An 18437-nucleotide genomic window follows, 5' to 3' on the forward strand; every position below is an offset into this window, starting at 1 on the left:
CCTTTTGGTATAAACCTGGGTTTAAACGTGCATCCACCTTATGGTGGAAACCTGGGTTAAATGTGCATCCACCTTTTGGTATAAACCTGGGTTTAAACGTGCATCCACCTTATGGTGGAAACCTGGGTTAGACGTGCATCTACCTTTTGGTGGAAACCTGGGTTAGACGTGCATCTACCTTTTGGTGGAAACCTGGGTTAAACGTGCATCCACCTTTTGGTATAATCCTGGTTTAAATGTGCATCCACCTTTTGGTATAATCCTGGATTAAACGTGCATCCACCTTTTGGTATAATACTGGTTTAAATGTGCATCCACCTGTTGGTATAATCCTGGGTGAAACGTGCATCCACCTTTTGGTATAATCCTGGGTTAAACGTGCATCCACCTTTTGGTATAAACCTGGGTTAAACGTACATCTACCTTTTGGTGGAAACCTGGGTTAGACGTGCATCCACTTTTTGGTCCAAACTACCCAATGGGAAAAGGCAGGACTGGCAAGCAGGCCACCCAACAGGTCTATGGCAATAATTGCAGATGGAGACACCAAACTTTCACAGGGCTTTGTAGAAAACCAGTTGGTATTTCCACTTGTAAAACAAACTTCCTGTCCTTTGATCCCACCTTGGTCATGCCCTGCCAGCTCATCAATATCTGACTCCTTCCCATTTATGGGTCCACTTAAGGCAGATCCCACACTCCGTAGCCCTATTTATATGGACTACATAATGTAGAAGAAAGAATACTTCAAAACAAATCATTACATTGGAATCGTATAGCACTTTGTCTGCTTAAGAAACCACATTCATTTGTGTTCTTGCATCATGTTTGCAGAAATATCGACAATACTTGGCAGGAATCCTGGCTCCTCCATATGGAGCGATGGAGATGATACCGAACAGGAGTAAGGAGACCCTTTTTAATCTTTCACGTTCAATTCCTACAGCTCTACATGATAATTTGTTGTAATATATTTCGGAACTTATAAAAGACGTTTGTCGTGATGCTTCTCTTCTATGAGCTAATGATTATGTACACTCTAGAATTTTTTTTTTTCAAGTATTCCCACAACACAACAACAACAACATGCATTTTAAGGCCATGTTCCCTGCTAGAGCGGAAGTATTCCCACAAGGCGATGTAATATACACAACATGTCGTCGCACACCACTCCTGTCCTAACACTTCCTTTTTTGAGTTTTTAGCTGCGACGAGCATCTCTATGAGAGGACCGCGTTGTTGTTCTTGTTGTTGGGGTGCCTTTTTGAAAAGCGCATGCGCATACACTCGGACTTCCCCTACCGACCAAGCCCGTTTCAAATTATCCCTCTGCCACCCAGAATTAACATTAATAAATAACATTAATGAATTAAGATTAACATTAACAGAAATAACATTCACGTCCATACATTATATGTAATCAGTTAATGAAGCATGATGTGTCGCAAAACAAAGGACAAGACCAGAACTGAAAGACAAAAAGACGCTGGTGCATGCGTATAATTTAATGACTGGTCGAATTTGGTAGCGCATATTGCAACGGATATCCTCATGATTCTACACGTCGCAGCTGGTGATCACACTGTGGTCATTTTTCTCTTGTTTTTTAAAAGTATTTCCGCAAGGTGATGTAATGCACACACAGTGTTACTGCACACCACACCACTCATGCACTAACACTTTCTTTTTTGAGATTTTTTTTTTTGGTATTCCCGCAAGGTGATGTAATATATACAACATGTTGTCGCACACCATTCATGCACTAACACTTCGTTTTTGAGTTTTTTTTTTAGTATTCTCTCAAGGTGATGTAATATATACACCATGTCGTCGCACACCACTCATGCACTAAAACATCCTTTTTTGAGTTTGTTTTTTTCATATTCCTGCAAAGTGATGTAATATACACACCATGTCGTCACACACCACTCATGCACTAACACCTCCTTTTTTCATAGTGTTACGTGGTCCCCTCGGTGACTACCTGGTCTCGGTGACCCCCGGACCGTGAGAGGACCTTCGCCAGAAAGTAGTATTATATATATGCGCTTTCGCAATGCAATCCCTATGAATTCCACCCAAGAGAAACTGATGTGCAATGATATATTTCCAGGGTAAGGATATCATACGATTTCAATGATACAATCACGGATATTCCCCGAGCAATCAACAACAAACAACCATCAACAATTCCCAATCCACAATCAATTCCCTATATGATTAAGATGGCCATCTTATATATGTGTGTCCACTTCTGTACTCACGACCCCCTTTTGGTCTCTGCCCCTCACAATGTCTCTGGGCCCCTCCTGACCGAGATGCTGGTCGGCGTCGCCGCACTCGGGCGGTTGAACGAACCCCGGGTGGACGTGTTTCCACCGGGCAGGTATCGTACCAGGCACCGCGGCTGCAGCCCCTCGTGGCCACGCGAAGCGGGTACGGTAAAGCAAGCCAAAAGCCCCACGCCGCTTGCAAGGCGTGTTAGGCCCCAACGTGCGACCCGTACGCGTCTGTTTAGACGGTGCCGCGAACGGTGCCAGACGCGGGGTCGATGCACGGCCCCACGTCAACTTGACGTCTCCACCGGGTAGGTACACGTCCCGGTAACTCCTCTCGCCAGACGGGCTTCGGAACGCCGCTTTTCCACGCAGCGCAAGGTCGATCCCACCTTTCGTCGGAGCGGGGCGGGGAAGAAGAATCGTCGCTTTTCTTCCTCGTGTCTTTTCCTCTTCCGTTTCCGGACACTTTTCAGAAGGGCTCCTGACCCTCCAACCACAACAACCCTTAATCTATTACACATGGATAAGCAAAGACCTGAATGGTAATTCACATACATTCACATAAATATGTAACACTCCCCCCCTTCAAGAAAGAAAGTTTGACCCCAGCGAAAACTTTCTTTGCCGGCCAATTTGGAGAAACAAACCAGATAACTCAACCCCCCCACATTATCAGTTCCCCCCGGGCACAGTTATCACTTAAAAATAAAGCAACCAAAATTTCACCACAACCCCTCCAGATTACTCCCTCTGGACTAAGCACCAGCAACGACATTGTCCCTGCCAAATCAAACTCCATCTCATGACCCTCTGACTTTGACCGTCAGTTTCTTGTGAATGAAGGTTAAGGGGTTGATCAAAGATCCAAAGTTAAGCAACTCGATAGCACTTTTTCCGGGAGGCCAAGCCGAGTATTCACTACATGGATGCCTTTAGGAACGTGGAGTTCACGGTTAGTCCGTGCAGGAAAGTTCTCTACATGGGCGCCTTGAGGAACGTGGAGTTCACGGTTAGTCCGTGCATGAGAGTTCACTACATGGACGCCTTTAGGAACGGCGTTCACGGTTAATCCGTGTAGGAATCTTGGCTCGGCGGCTCCGCCGCATTCAGTGCTTCCACTTCTCAGAACTTCCCTAATAATTAGGGTGGGACCACTTGTCCCTGTAGTCCCATGAATAGCGGTCTCCTTCTCGGCCACTACTTTGCCAATCCTTCCTTCGGGAGCGGCCGTAACTCAGGGAGCCTCCATAATAATATTGATTGCGGCCACCACCAAAACTACCGCCCAGTTGTCCTCTCCTGTAGACCTCTCGACGCCTACGAAATGCCTTCCCTACTGTTATGGTCCGACCCTCCAAATCCTTGCCATTCCAATTCTTCTCTGCCTCTCTGGCGTCTTTTGTGCTGGCAAACGTGACAAAGCCGAACCCTCTTGACTGTTGCGTTTCCCAGTCTCTTACCAACCGCACTTCCACCAGCGGCCCATATCTGTTGAAGACAGAGGTCAGAACTTCTTCCTCTGTTTTGAAGTTCAGTCCCCCTACAAATAACTTGGCACTTTTGTCGCCATCCCGAGCTGGTGTGGTGTCATTTTCCCTGCTGGGCTCTTTACCAACCCTCAGGTTACCATAAACTTGACCACCGGCCAAATCATTCCCGATAACCACAGATACACCCTCTACAGGAAGCGTGGCTTGTAAACCGACGGTGACCGGTCCTGACACCAAATCGGACTCCAAATGGATGACATGAAGGGGAGCACTAACACCGCCCCCGATCCCCTGTAAACGAACACTATCCCCCGTTGCCGTCTCCTCGGACCATGGCAGAATGCCTTCAAGCATTAAAGATTGATGTGCCCCTGTGTCCCTCAATATCCTAACCGGTTTCCGGTTAGTCGAGGCTCCATCCCGTGACACAAACCCCTCTGAAATAAATGGTTGGTAACCCTTTTGATGGCGATTTCTCACAATGGCCATTGCATTTGGAGTCGTAATAGTCGGACTCCGCTCTGGGTCTTCCCTTTTCATGCGGTAACAACTGGACATCAAGTGTCCAGGTTTCTTGCAAAAAGCGCAAGTAGGCCCGGAGGAAAAACTCGTGGTCTGCCTCGGGCCCCCCGAACTATAAGTTTGTCTTGGGCCCGCATCCCTCTGATTTCGAACAGGTGGGGTATCATAGTTGTCCCCATAATCGTCTCGAGGCCGCCGCCATGTAAGGTCGTTCTCCGCACCGGGTGTTCCATAACTCCCCTGCTGAAGTCTAGGCGAGGAGTTAGGTTTGTGGACCCCTATTCGGTGGGTTAAGGCATAATCATCTGCCATGGTGGCTGCGTCCCACAACTTTGGTACTTTCTTTTCCTGCAGGTACACTTTGATGTCCTCGTGGACACACTGCTGGAATTCCTCCACCAGGATCAAGTCCCGCAATGTTTCGAAGTCTTTCCCGACTCCTTTTGACTCACACCACCGATCAAACATGTTTTCTTTCACTCTGGCAAACTCCACATGGGTCTCACTCTCCCTCTTCCTGGCATTCCTGAATTTTTGCCTGTAAGCTTCCGGAACCAACTCATAGGCTTTGAGGATGTGCTTCTTCAGTACCTCATAATCTGCACATTGGTCCATTGGTAGCGCCGAATAAATTTCCTGAGCTTTCCCCACCAGCACACTTTGCACGAGTATGGTCCAGGCCTCCTCCGGCCAGTTTAATTGTCGAGCCACTTTCTCAAAGTGTGGAAAAAATTTCGCGACTTCCTTTTCACTGAACGGTGGAACCAGCCTCACATGTCTGCCCACATCCCAGGTTTTCTGGTTAGGTGTCGACCCCGTCAGCAAGGGTGGTGCCTCTCCCCGTTCTCTCATTAACTCCAGCTCCTTGAATTTGATTTCTTGCTGAAGCTCCATGTCACGTTCCTTTAATTCCCTTTCCGCTTTTCTCTCCTCTGCTTCGAGGTCCCTTGCAGCTCTCCTCTCCTCTGCTTTTCTCCCTTCTAACCTTTCCTGGAGTTCTCGTTCCACTCTCCTTTCCTCTGCTTGTTTCTCTTCTCTCCTCGCTTCTGCTTTCCTTTCTTCTTCTTTTAACCTTTCCTAGAGTTCTCGTTCCACTCTCCTTTCCTCTGCTTGCTTCTCTTCTCTCCTCTCTTCTGCTTTCCTTTCCTCTTCTGATCTTTCCTTTTCTGCTTTCCTTTCTTCTTCTGCTCTTTCCTTTTCTGCTTTCCTTTCTTCTTCTGCTAACCTTTCCTGGAGTTCTCGTTCCACTCTCCTTTCCTCTGCTTGTTTCTCTTCTCTCCTCTCTTCTGCTTTCCTTTCTTCTTCTTTTAACCTTTCCTGGAGTTCTCGTTCCACTCTCCTTTCCTCTGCTTGTTTCTCTTCTCTCCTCTCTTCTGCTTTCCTTTCTTCTTCTGCTCTTTCCTTTTCTGCTTTCCTTTCTTCTTCTTTGATCCGTTCCTGGCTCCGTCATTGCAACTCCAGTTTCCGGAGCTCAACGTCTTCTGGTTCTTCGGGTAGCCACTCCCAGGCTAACTCGTCCCATGTTCCTAATCCCACCATAGATTGTATCACCGTGGCCTGCAACTCTGCCTTCCTCAAATTAGTTCGGACCTCCACGTTAAAATGTTTGGCCAATTTCAAGAGGTCCGACTTTAGTAACGCTCGGAACTGTGCCTCACTCGGTGCTACTGCAAAGTTCTGTGCCACAAACGCCATGGTGACTATCGTTAACACCTGTTAACCTTCACCCAAGACTTTACCCCAATTTCCCAAAAATTTACCAATTAATACTTAATTAATAAATTTTAATTAATAAAAATATTATTTTATTATTTTATACAAATACACTTTTAGATCCCGGACGAGCCCCCAATTCTGTTACGTGGTCCCCTCGGTGACTACCTGGTCTCGGTGACCCCTGGACCGTGAGAGGACCTTCGCCAGAAAGTAGTATTATATATATGCGCTTTCGCAACGCAATCCCTATGAATTCCACCCAAGAGAAACTGATGTGCAATGATATATTTCCAGGGTAAGGATATCATACGATTTCAATGATACAATCACGGATATTCCCCGAGCAATCAACAACAAACAACCATCAACAATTCCCAATCCACAATCAATTCCCTATATGATTAAGATGGCCATCTTATATATGTGTGTCTACTTCTGTACTCACGACCCCCTTTTGGTCTCTGCGCCTCACAATGTCTCTGGGCCCCTCCTGACCGAGATGCTGGTCGGCGTCGCCGCACTCGGGCGGTTGAACGAACCCTGGGTGGACGTGTTTCCACCGGGCAGGTATCGTACCAGGCACCGCGGCTGCAGCCCCTCGTGGCCACGCGAAGCGGGTACGGTAAAGCAAGCCAAAAGCCCCACGCCGCTTGCAAGGCGTGTTAGGCCCCAACGTGCGACCCGTACGCGTCTGTTTAGACGGTGCCGCGAACGGTGCCAGACGCGGGGTCGATGCACGGCCCCACGTCAACTTGACGTCTCCACCGGGTAGGTACACGTCCCGGTAACTCCTCTCGCCAGACGGGCTTCGGAACGCCGCTTTTCCACGCAGCGCAAGGTCGATCCCACCTTTCGTCGGAGCGGGGCGAGGAAGAAGAATCGTCGCTTTTCTTCCTCGTGTCTTTTCCTCTTCCGTTTCCGGACACTTTTCAGAAGGGCTCCTGACCCTCCAACCACAACAACCCTTAATCTATTACACATGGATAAGCAAAGACCTGAATGGTAATTCACATACATTCACATAAATATGTAACAATAGCAACATAGCACAAGCAATATGTTATCAAGTGATTTCTCCATTCAAATTCCCTTGTTTGTGATTATCTCATGGCAACGTCCTTTGTAAAAACAAACTTAAATCCGTTTCTTTCACAATTTGCTAGCTACATTTTAATTTGCATTCATTATTATTACATTAAGGAGTCCCTCTTTCTTGACCTTCTGACAATAAGAATCATCCTTTGTGCCAGTGACTGTTGTACACACCTGTCTTGTTGCACCATTCAGGGAGCTGCTGGTCTTCAAACAAAACTTTGAGCTCGTTGTAACGTTTGGTCGAGCTCAAAAAAGGAAAAAGGCTGATTGAATGTTCCAATATTAATTGATCGTTCATGTTTAATTCCTTTGTAGGACTTGTTGATAAAGACCAAATGAAAAGCAACGATCTACATGCATTACCCACACACTCTGGCAAGGTATGTTAGGTGTAAAGGCTGATTTATGCTTCTGCAAACATGCACGGGTGTCGCCCGCAGACGTCCGCATGGGTGTTTGCCAACTTACTTGCATGTAACGTTAACGCGTGCAGTACGGGGCAGTGTCACATTTACTAAAACTAAAGAATGTACAGAAAATGGAGAAGCACCCAGAAATGGAAACCCGTTTCCACCTCCGGTAAAAGTGTAAACATTCTGTTTGAATGTTTTGGTTCTTTGTTTTAGTTCCGGATTTGGGTCTGGGCCCAACCCTCAATGCTACCAGATATACTTCCCTGCTCAACCAATCAGCGTTTGTTTGACGCACATGACCACAGCTACGTGCGACGCATTGTTGAGATTTTGGAGGGGTGCGCATCGACCCCTCGGCGAGCCTATGCGGGCTACGGTTACCCATAAACCCCTTCTCTGCATAGCTATGCAGAGACGCTTACGTGCATCTTCGTAGAAGCATAACTCCGGCTTATGTGATCATTGTCTCAATAAACCAACAAAAAAAAGATAATTCATTCAGAAATACGGATTGATTAATTCCTTCAGAATTAAAGATCGATTAATTTTCTCAGAAATACAGATTGATCAATTCGCTCAGAAATAGAGAGAGATTCATTACCCCAGAATTAGAGATAGATTAATTACCCCAGAATTAGAGATAGATTAATTACCCCAGAATTAGAGATAGATTAATTACCCCAGAATTAGAGATAGATTAAATCCCACATAATTGGAGAAAGATTAATTACTGTACCCCAGAATTGGAGATAGATTAAATCCCCCATAATTAGAGATAGATTAATTCCCCCACAATTAGAGATAGATTAAATCCCCCATAATTAGAGATAGATTAATTCCCCCACAATTAGAGATAGATTAAATCCCCCAGAATTAGAGATAGATCAATTCCCGCAGAATTAGAGATAGATTAAATTCCCCAGCATTAGAGATCGATTAAATCCCCCAGAATTAGAGATAGATTCATTCCCCCCCCCCCCAATTAGAGATAGATTAAATCCCCCAGAATTAGAGATAGATGAATTCCCTCAGAATTAGAGACAGATGAAATCCCCCAGAATTAGAGATAGATTAATTCCCTCAGAATTAGAGACAGATTAAATCCCCTAGAATTAGAGAAAGATGAATTCCCCCACAATTAGAGATAGATTAAATCCCCCACAATTAGAGATAGATTCATTCCCCCGCAACTAGAGATAGATTAAATCCCCCAGAATTACAGATAGATTAAATCCCCCAGAATTAGAGATAGATTAAATCCCCCAGAATTAGAGATAGATTAAATCCCTCAGAATTAGAGAAAGATTAAATCCCACATAATTAGAGAAAGATTAATTACCCCAGAATTAGAGATAGATTAAATCCCCCAGAATTAGAGATAGATGTAATCTCCCAGAATTAGAGATAGATTAAATCCCCCAGAATTAGAAATAGATTCATTACCCCGCAATTAGAGAAAGATTAATTACCCCAGAATTAGAGATAGATTAAATCCCCCAGAATTAGAGATAGATTAAATCCCCCAGAATTGCAGATAGATTAAATCCCCCAGAATTAGAGAAAGATTAAATCCCCCAGAATTAGAGATAGATTAAATCCCCCAGAATTAGAGATAGATTAAATCTCCCAGAATTATAGATAGATTAAATCCCCCAGAATTAGAGAAAGATTAAATTCCACATAATTAGAGAAAGATGAATTACCCCAGAATTAGAGATAGATTAATTACCCCAGAATTAGAGATAGATGAAATCCCCCAGAATTAGAGATAGATTAAATCCCCCAGAATTAGAGAAAGATTAAATCCCACATAATTAGAGAAAGATGAATTACCCCAGAATTAGAGATAGATTAATTACCCCAGAATTAGAGATAGATTAAATCCCACATAATTAGAGAAAGATGAATTACCCCAGAATTAGAGATAGATTAAATCTCCCAGAATTAGAGATAGATTAAATCCCACAGAATTAGAGAAAGATTAAATCTCCCAGAAGTAGAGATAGATTAAATCCCCCAGAATTAGAGAAAGATTAAATCCCACATAATTAGAGAAAGATGAATTACCCCAGAATTAGAGATAGATTAATTACCCCAGAATTAGAGATAGATTAAATCTCCCAGAATTAGAGATAGATTAAATCCCCCAGAATTAGAGATAGATGAAATCCCACATAATTAGAGATAGATTAAATCCCACATAATTAGAGAAAGATTAAATCCCACATAATTAGAGAAATATTCAATCCCACATAATTAGAGATAGATTAAATCTCCCAGAATTAGAGATAGATTAAATCTCCCAGAATTAGAGATAGATTAAATCCCCCAGAATTAAAGAAAGATTAAATACCCCAGAATTAGAGAAAGATTCAATCCCCCCAGAATTAGAGAAGATTAAATTCCCCAGAAGGAGAGATAGATTAAATCACCCAGAATTAGAGAAAGATTAAATCCCCCAGAATTAGAGATAGATTAAATCCCCCAGAATTAAATCCCCCAGAATTAAATCCCCCAGAATTCGAGATAGATTAAATCTCCCAGAATTAGAGAAAGATTACCCCAGAATTAGAGAAAGATTAAATTACCCAGAAGTAGAGATAGATTAAATCACCCAGAATTAGAGAAAGAATAAATCCCCCAGAATTAGAGATAGATCAAATCCCCCAGAATTAAATCCCCCAGATTAAATCCCCCAGAATTAGACATAGATTAAATCTCCCAGAATTAGAGTTAGATTAAATCCCCCAGAATTAGAGAAAGATTAAATCCCACATAATTAGAGAAAGATTAATTACCCCAGAATTAGAGATAGATTAAATCTCCCAGAATTAGAGATATATTAAATCCCCCAGAATTAAATCCCCCAGATTAAATCCCCCAGAATTAGAGATAGATTAAATCCCCCAGAATAAATCCCCCAGAATTAATTCCCCCACAATTATAGATATATTAAATCCCCCAGAATTAAAGAAAGATTAAATCCCCCAGAATTAGAGAAAGACTAAAGCCCCCAGAATTAGAGAAAGATTCAATCCCCCCAGAATTAGAGAAAGATTAAATTCCCCAGAAGTAGAGATAGATGAAATCCCCCAGAATTAGAGAAAGATGAAATCCCCCAGAATTAGAGAAAGATTCAATCCCCCCAGAATTAGAGAAAGATTAAATTCCCCAGAAGTAGAGATAGATGAAATCACCCAGAATTAGAGAAATATTAAATCCCCCAGAATTAGAGAAAGATTAAATTCCACATAATTAGAGAAAGATTACCCCAGTATTAGAGGTAGATTAAATCCTCCAGAATTAGAGACAGATTAAATCCCCAGAATTAGTGAAAGATTAATTCCCCCACAATTAGACATAGATTAAATCCCCCCCAATTAGAGATAGATTAATTCCCCCACAATTAGAGATAGATTAAATCCCCCAAAATTAGAGATAGATTAAATCCCACAAAATTAGAGATAGATTAAATCTCCCAGAATTAGAGATAGATTAAATCCTCCAGAATTAAATCCCCCAGATTAAATCCCCCAGAATTAGAGATAGATTAAATCCCCCAGAATAAATCCCCCAGAATTAATTCCCCCAAAATTAGAGATAGATTAATTCCCTCAGAATTAGAGACAGATTAAATCCCCTAGAATTAGAGAAAGATGAATTCCCCCACAATTAGAGATAGATTAAATCCCCCAGAATGAGAGATAGATTCATTCCCCCGCAACTAGAGATAGATTAAATCCCCCAGAATTACAGATAGATTAAATCCCCCAGAATTAGAGACATATTAAATCCCCCAGAATTAGAGATAGATTAAATCCCCCAGAATTAGAGAAAGATTAAATCCCACATAATTGGAGAAAGATTAATTACCCCAGAATTAGAGATAGATTAAATCTCCCAGAATTAGAGATAGATTAAATCTCCCAGAATTAGAGATAGATTAAATCCCCCAGAATTAGAAATAGATTCATTCCCCCGCAATTAGAGAAAGATTCATTACCCCAGAATTAGAGATAGATTAAATCCCCCAGAATTAGAGATAGATTAAATCCCCCAGAATTGCAGATAGATTAAATCCCCCAGAATTAGAGAAAGATTAAATCCCACATAATTAGAGATCGATTAAATCCCCCAGAATTAGAGATAGATTAAATCTCCCAGAATTAGAGATAGATTAAATCCCCCAGAATTAGAGAAAGATTAAATCCCACATTATTAGAGAAAAATGAATTACCCCAGAATTAGAGATAGATTAATTACCCCAGAATTAGAGATAGATTAATTACCCCAGAATTAGAGATAGATGAAATCCCCCAGAATTAGAGATAGATTAAATCCCCCAGAATTAGAGAAAGATTAAATCCCACATAATTAGAGAAAGATTAATTACCCCAGAATTAGAGATAGATTAATTACCCCAGAATTAGAGATAGATTAAATCCCACATAATTAGAGAAAGATGAATTACCCCAGAATTAGAGATAGATTAATTACCCCAGAATTAGAGATAGATTAAATCCCACATAATTAGAGAAAGATGAATTACCCCAGAATTAGAGATAGATTAATTACCCCAGAATTAGAGATAGATTAAATCTCCCAGAATTAGAGATAGATTAAATCCCACAGAATTAGAGAAAGATTAAATCTCCCAGAATTAGAGATAGATTAAATCCCCCAGAATTAGAGAAAGATTAAATCCCACATAATTAGAGAAAGATGAATTACCCCAGAATTAGAGATAGATTAATTACCCCAGAATTAGAGATAGATGAAATCCCACATAATTAGAGATAGATTAAATCCCACATAATTAGAGAAAGATTAAATCCCACATAATTAGAGAAATATTCAATCCCACATAATTAGAGATAGATTAAATCTCCCAGAATTAGAGATGGATTAAATCTCCCAGAATTAGAGATAGATTAAATCCCACATAATTAGAGAAAGATTAAATCTCCCAGAATTAGAGATAGATTAAATCCCCCAGAATTATAGAAAGATTAAATCCCTCATAATTAGAGAAAGATGAATAACCCCAGAATTAGAGAAAGATTAATTACCCCAGAATTAGAGATAGATTAAATCTCCCAGAATTAGAGATAGATTAAATCCCCCAGAATTAAATCCCCCAGATTAAATCCCCCAGAATTAGAGATAGATTAAGTCCCCCAGAATAAATCCCCCAGAATTAATTCCCCCACAATTAGAGATAGATTAAATCCCCCAGAATTAAAGAAAGATTAAATACCCCAGAATTAGAGAAAGACTAAATCCCCCAGAATTAGAGAAAGACTAAATCCCCCAGAATTATAGAAAGATTCAATCCCCCCAGAATTAGAGAAAGATTAAATTCCCCAGAAGGAGAGATAGATTAAATCACCCAGAATTAGAGAAAGATTAAATCCCCCAGAATTAGAGATAGATTAAATCCCCCAGAATTAAATCCCCCAGATTAAATCCCCCAGAATTAGAGATAGATTAAATCTCCCAGAATTAGAGAAAGATTACCCTAGAATTAGAGAAAGATTAAATTACCCAGAAGTAGAGATAGATTAAATCACCCAGAATTAGAGAAAGAATAAATCCCCCAGAATTAGAGATAGATTAAATCCCCCAGAATTAAATCCCCCAGATTAAATCCCCCAGAATTAGACATAGATTAAATCTCCCAGAATTAGAGTTAGATTAAATCCCCCAGAATTAGAGAAAGATTAAATCCCACATAATTAGAGAAAGATTAATTACCCCAGAATTAGAGATAGATTAAATCTCCCAGAATTAGAGATATATTAAATCCCCCAGAATTAAATCCCCCAGATTAAATCCCCCAGAATTAGAGATAGATTAAATCCCCCAGAATAAATCCCCCAGAATTAATTCCCCCACAAAGATTAAATCCCCCAGAATTGGAGAAAGACTAAAGCCCCCAGAATTAGAGAAAGATTCAATCCCCCCAGAATTAGAGAAAGATTAAATTCCCCAGAAGTAGAGATAGATGAATTCCCCCAGAATTAGAGAGACGAAATCCCCCAGAATTAGAGAAATATTAAATCCTCCAGAATTAGAGACAGATTAAATCCCCAGAATTAGTGAAAGATTAATTCCCCCACAATTAGACATAGATTAAATGCCCCCGAATTAGAGATAGATTCATTCCCCCACAATTAGAGATAGATTAAATCCCCCAAAATTAGAGATAGATTAAATCCCCCAAAATTAGAGATAGATTAAATCCTCCAGAATTAAATCCCCCAGATTAAATCCCCCAGAATTAGAGATTTTTTTTTTTTTTTTTTTTTTTTTTGTATACAAGATCGATAGATTCAAGATAGATTAAATCCCCCAGAATAAATCCCCCAGAATAAATTCCCCCAAAATTAGAGATAGATTAATTCCCTCAGAATTAGAGACAGATTAAATCCCCTAGAATTAGAGAAAGATGAATTCCCCCACAATTAGAGATAGATTAAATCCCCCAGAATTAGAGATAGATTCATTCCCCCGCAACTAGAGATAGATTAAATCCCACAGAATTACAGATAGATTAAATCCCCCAGAATTAGAGACAGATTAAATCCCCCAGAATTAGAGATAGATTAAATCCCCCAGAATTAGAGAAAGATTAAATCCCACATAATTAGAGAAAGATTAAATCCCCCAGAATTAGAGATCGATTAAATCCCCCAGAATTAGAGATAGATTAAGTCCCCCAGAATTAGAGATAGATTAAATCCCCCAGAATTAGAGATAGATTAAATCCCCCAGAATTAGAGATAGATTAAATCTCCCAGAATTAGAGATAGATTAAATCCCCCAGAATTAGAAATAGATTCATTCCCCTGCAATTAGAGAAAGATTAATTACCCCAGAATTAGAGATAGATTAAATCCTCCAGAATTAGAGATAGATTAAATCCCCCAGAATTGCAGATAGATTAAATTCCCCAGAATTAGAGAAAGATTAAATCCCACATAATTAGAGATAGATTAAATCCCCCAGAATTAGAGATCGATTAAATCCCCCAGAATTAGAGATAGATTAAATCTCCCAGAATTAGAGAAAGACTACCCTAGAATTAGAGAAAGATTAAATTACCCAGAAGTAGAGATAGATTAAATCACCCAGAATTAGAGAAAGAATAAATTCCCCAAAATTAGAGATAGATTAAATCTCCCAGAATTAGAGATAGATGAAATCCTCCAGAATTAAATCCCCCAGATTAAATCCCCCAGAATAAATCCCCCAGAATTAATTCCCCCAAAATTAGAGATAGATTAATTCCCTCAGAATTAGAGACAGATTAAATCCCCTAGAATTAGAGAAAGATGAATTCCCCCACAATTAGAGAAAGATGAATTACCCCAGAATTAGAGAAAGATTAATTACCCCAGAATTAGAGATAGATTAAATCTCCCAGAATTAGAGATAGATTAAATCCCCCAGAATTAAATCCCCCAGATTAAATCCCCCAGAATTAGAGATAGATTAAGTCCCCCAGAATAAATCCCCCAGAATTAATTCCCCCACAATTAGAGATAGATTAAATCCCCCAGAATTAAAGAAAGATTAAATACCCCAGAATTAGAGAAAGACTAAATCCCCCAGAATTAGAGAAAGATTCAATCCCCCCAGAATTAGAGAAAGATTAAATTCCCCAGAAGGAGAGATAGATTAAATCACCCAGAATTAGAGAAAGATTAAATCCCCCAGAATTAGAGATAGATTAAATCCCCCAGAATTAAATCCCCCAGATTAAATCCCCCAGAATTAGAGATAGATTAAATCTCCCAGAATTAGAGAAAGATTGCCCCAGTATGAGAGAAAGATTAAATTACCCAGAAGTAGAGATAGATTAAATCACCCAGAATTAGAGAAAGAATAAATCCCCCAGAACTAGAGATAGATTAAATCCCCCAGAATTAAATCCCCCAGATTAAATCCCCCAGAATTAGACATAGATTAAATCTCCCAGAATTAGAGTTAGATTAAATCCCCCAGAATTAGAGAAAGATTAAATCCCACATAATTAGAGAAAGATTAATTACCCCAGAATTAGAGATAGATTAAATCTCCCAGAATTAGAGATATATTAAATCCCCCAGAATTAAATCCCCCAGATTAAATCCCCCAGAATTAGAGATAGATTAAATCCCCCAGAATAAATCCCCCAGAATTAATTCCCCCACAATTATAGATATATTAAATCCCCCAGAATTAAAGAAAGATTAAATCCCCCAGAATTAGAGAAAGACTAAAGCCCCCAGAATTAGAGAAAGATTCAATCCCCCCAGAATTAGAGAAAGATTAAATTCCCCAGAAGTAGAGATAGATGAAATCCCCCAGAATTAGAGAGACGAAATCCCCCAGAATTAGAGAAATATTAAATCCTCCAGAATTAGAGACAGATTAAATCCCCAGAATTAGTGAAAGATTAATTCCCCCACAATTAGACATAGATTAAATCCCCCCGAATTAGAGATAGATTCATTCCCCCGCAATTAGAGATAGATTAAATCCCCCAAAATTAGAGATATATTAAATCCCCCAAAATTAGAGATAGATTAAATCGGCCAAAATTAGAGATAGATTAAATCTCCCAGAATTAGAGATAGATTAAATCCTCCAGAATTAAATCCCCCAGATTAAATCCCCCAGAATTAGAGATAGATTAAATCCCCCAGAATAAATCCCCCAGAATTAATTCCCCCAAAATTAGAGATAGATTAATTCCCTCAGAATTAGAGACAGATTAAATCCCCTAGAATTAGAGAAAGATGAATTCCCCCACAATTAGAGATAGATTAAATCCCCCAGAATTAGAGATAGATTCATTCCCCCGCAACGAGAGATAGATTAAATCCCCCAGAATTACAGATAGATTAAATCCCCCAGAATTAGAGACAGATTAAATCCCCCAGAATTAGAGATAGATTAAATCCCCCAGAATTAGAGAAAGATTAAATCCCACATAATTAGAGAAAGATTAATTACCCCAGAATTAGAGATAGATTAAATCCCCCAGAATTAGAGATAGATTAAATCCCCCAGAATTAGAGATAGATTAAATCCCCCAGAATTAGAGATAGATTAAATCCCCCAGAATTAGAGAAAGATTAAATCCCACATAATTAGAGAAAGATTAATTACCCCAGAATTAGAGATAGATTAAATCCCCCAGAATTAGAGATAGATTTAATCTCCCAGAATTAGAGATAGATTAAATCCCCCAGAATTAGAAATTGATTCATTCCCCTGTAATTAGAGATAGATTAAATCCCCCAGAATTAGAGATCGATTAAATCCCCCAGAATTAGAGATAGATTAAATCTCCCAGAATTAGAGATAGATTAAATCTCCCAGAATTAGAGATAGATTAAATCCCCCAGAATTAGAGAAAGATTAAATCCCACATAATTAGAGAAAGATGAATTACCCCAGAATTAGAGATACATGAAATCCCCCAGAATTAGAGATAGATTAAATCCCCCAGAATTAGAGAAAGATTAAATCCCACATAATTAGAGAAAGATGAATTACCCCAGAATTAGAGATAGATTAATTACCCCAGAATTAGAGATAGATGAAATCCCACATAATTGGAGAAAGATGAATTTCCCCAGAATTAGAGATAGATTAAATCTCCCAGAATTAGAGATAGATTAAATCCCACATAATTAGAGAAAGATTAAATCTCCCAGAATTAGAGATAGATTAAATCCCTCATAATTAGAGAAAGATGAATTACCCCAGAATTAGAGAAAGATTAATTACCCCAGAATTAGACATAGATTAAATCTCCCAGAATTAGAGATAGATTAAATCCCCCAGAATTAAATCCCCCAGATTAAATCCCCCAGAATTAGAGATAGATTAAGTCCCCCAGAATAAATCCCCCAGAATTAATTCCCCCACAATTAGAGATAGATTAAATCCCCCAGAATTAAAGAAAGATTAAATACCCCAGAATTAGAGAAAGACTAAATCCCCCAGAATTAGAGAAAGATTCAATCCCCCCAGAATTAGAGAAAGATTAAATTCCCCAGAAGGAGAGATAGATTAAATCACCCAGAATTAGAGAAAGATTAAATCCCCCAGAATTAGAGATAGATTAAATCCCCCAGAATTAAATCCCCCAGATTAAATCCCCCAGAATTAGAGATAGATTAAATCTCCCAGAATTAGAGAAAGATTGCCCCAGTATGAGAGAAAGATTAAATTACCCAGAAGTAGAGATAGATTAAATCACCCAGAATTAGAGAAAGAATAAATCCCCCAGAATTAGAGATAGATTAAATCCCCCAGAATTAAGTCCCCCAGATTAAATCCCCCAGAATTAGACATAGATTAAATCTCCCAGAATTAGAGTTAGATTAAATCCCCCAGAATTAGAGAAAGATTAAATCCCACATAATTAGAGAAAGATTAATTACCCCAGAATTAGAGATAGATTAAATCTCCCAGAATTAGAGATATATTAAATCCCCCAGAATTAAATCCCCCAGATTAAATCCCCCAGAATTAGAGATAGATTAAATCCCCCAGAATAAATCCCCCAGAATTAATTCCCCCACAATTATAGATATATTAAATCCCCCAGAATTAAAGAAAGATTAAATCCCCCAGAATTAGAGAAAGACTAAAGCCCCCAGAATTAGAGAAAGATTCAATCCCCCCAGAATTAGAGAAAGATTAAATTCCCCAGAAGTAGAGATAGATGAAATCCCCCAGAATTAGAGAGACTAAATCCCCCAGAATTAGAGAAATATTAAATCCTCCAGAATTAGAGACAGATTAAATCCCCAGAATTAGTGAAAGATTAATTCCCCCACAATTAGACATAGATTAAATCCCCCCGAATTAGAGATAGATTAATTCCCCCACAATTAGAGATAGATTAAATCCCCCAAAATTAG

Source organism: Myxine glutinosa, chromosome 12 (assembly GCF_964187855.1).
Source record: "Myxine glutinosa chromosome 12, kmMyxGlut1.1, whole genome shotgun sequence".
NCBI lineage: Eukaryota > Metazoa > Chordata > Myxini > Myxiniformes > Myxinidae > Myxine > Myxine glutinosa.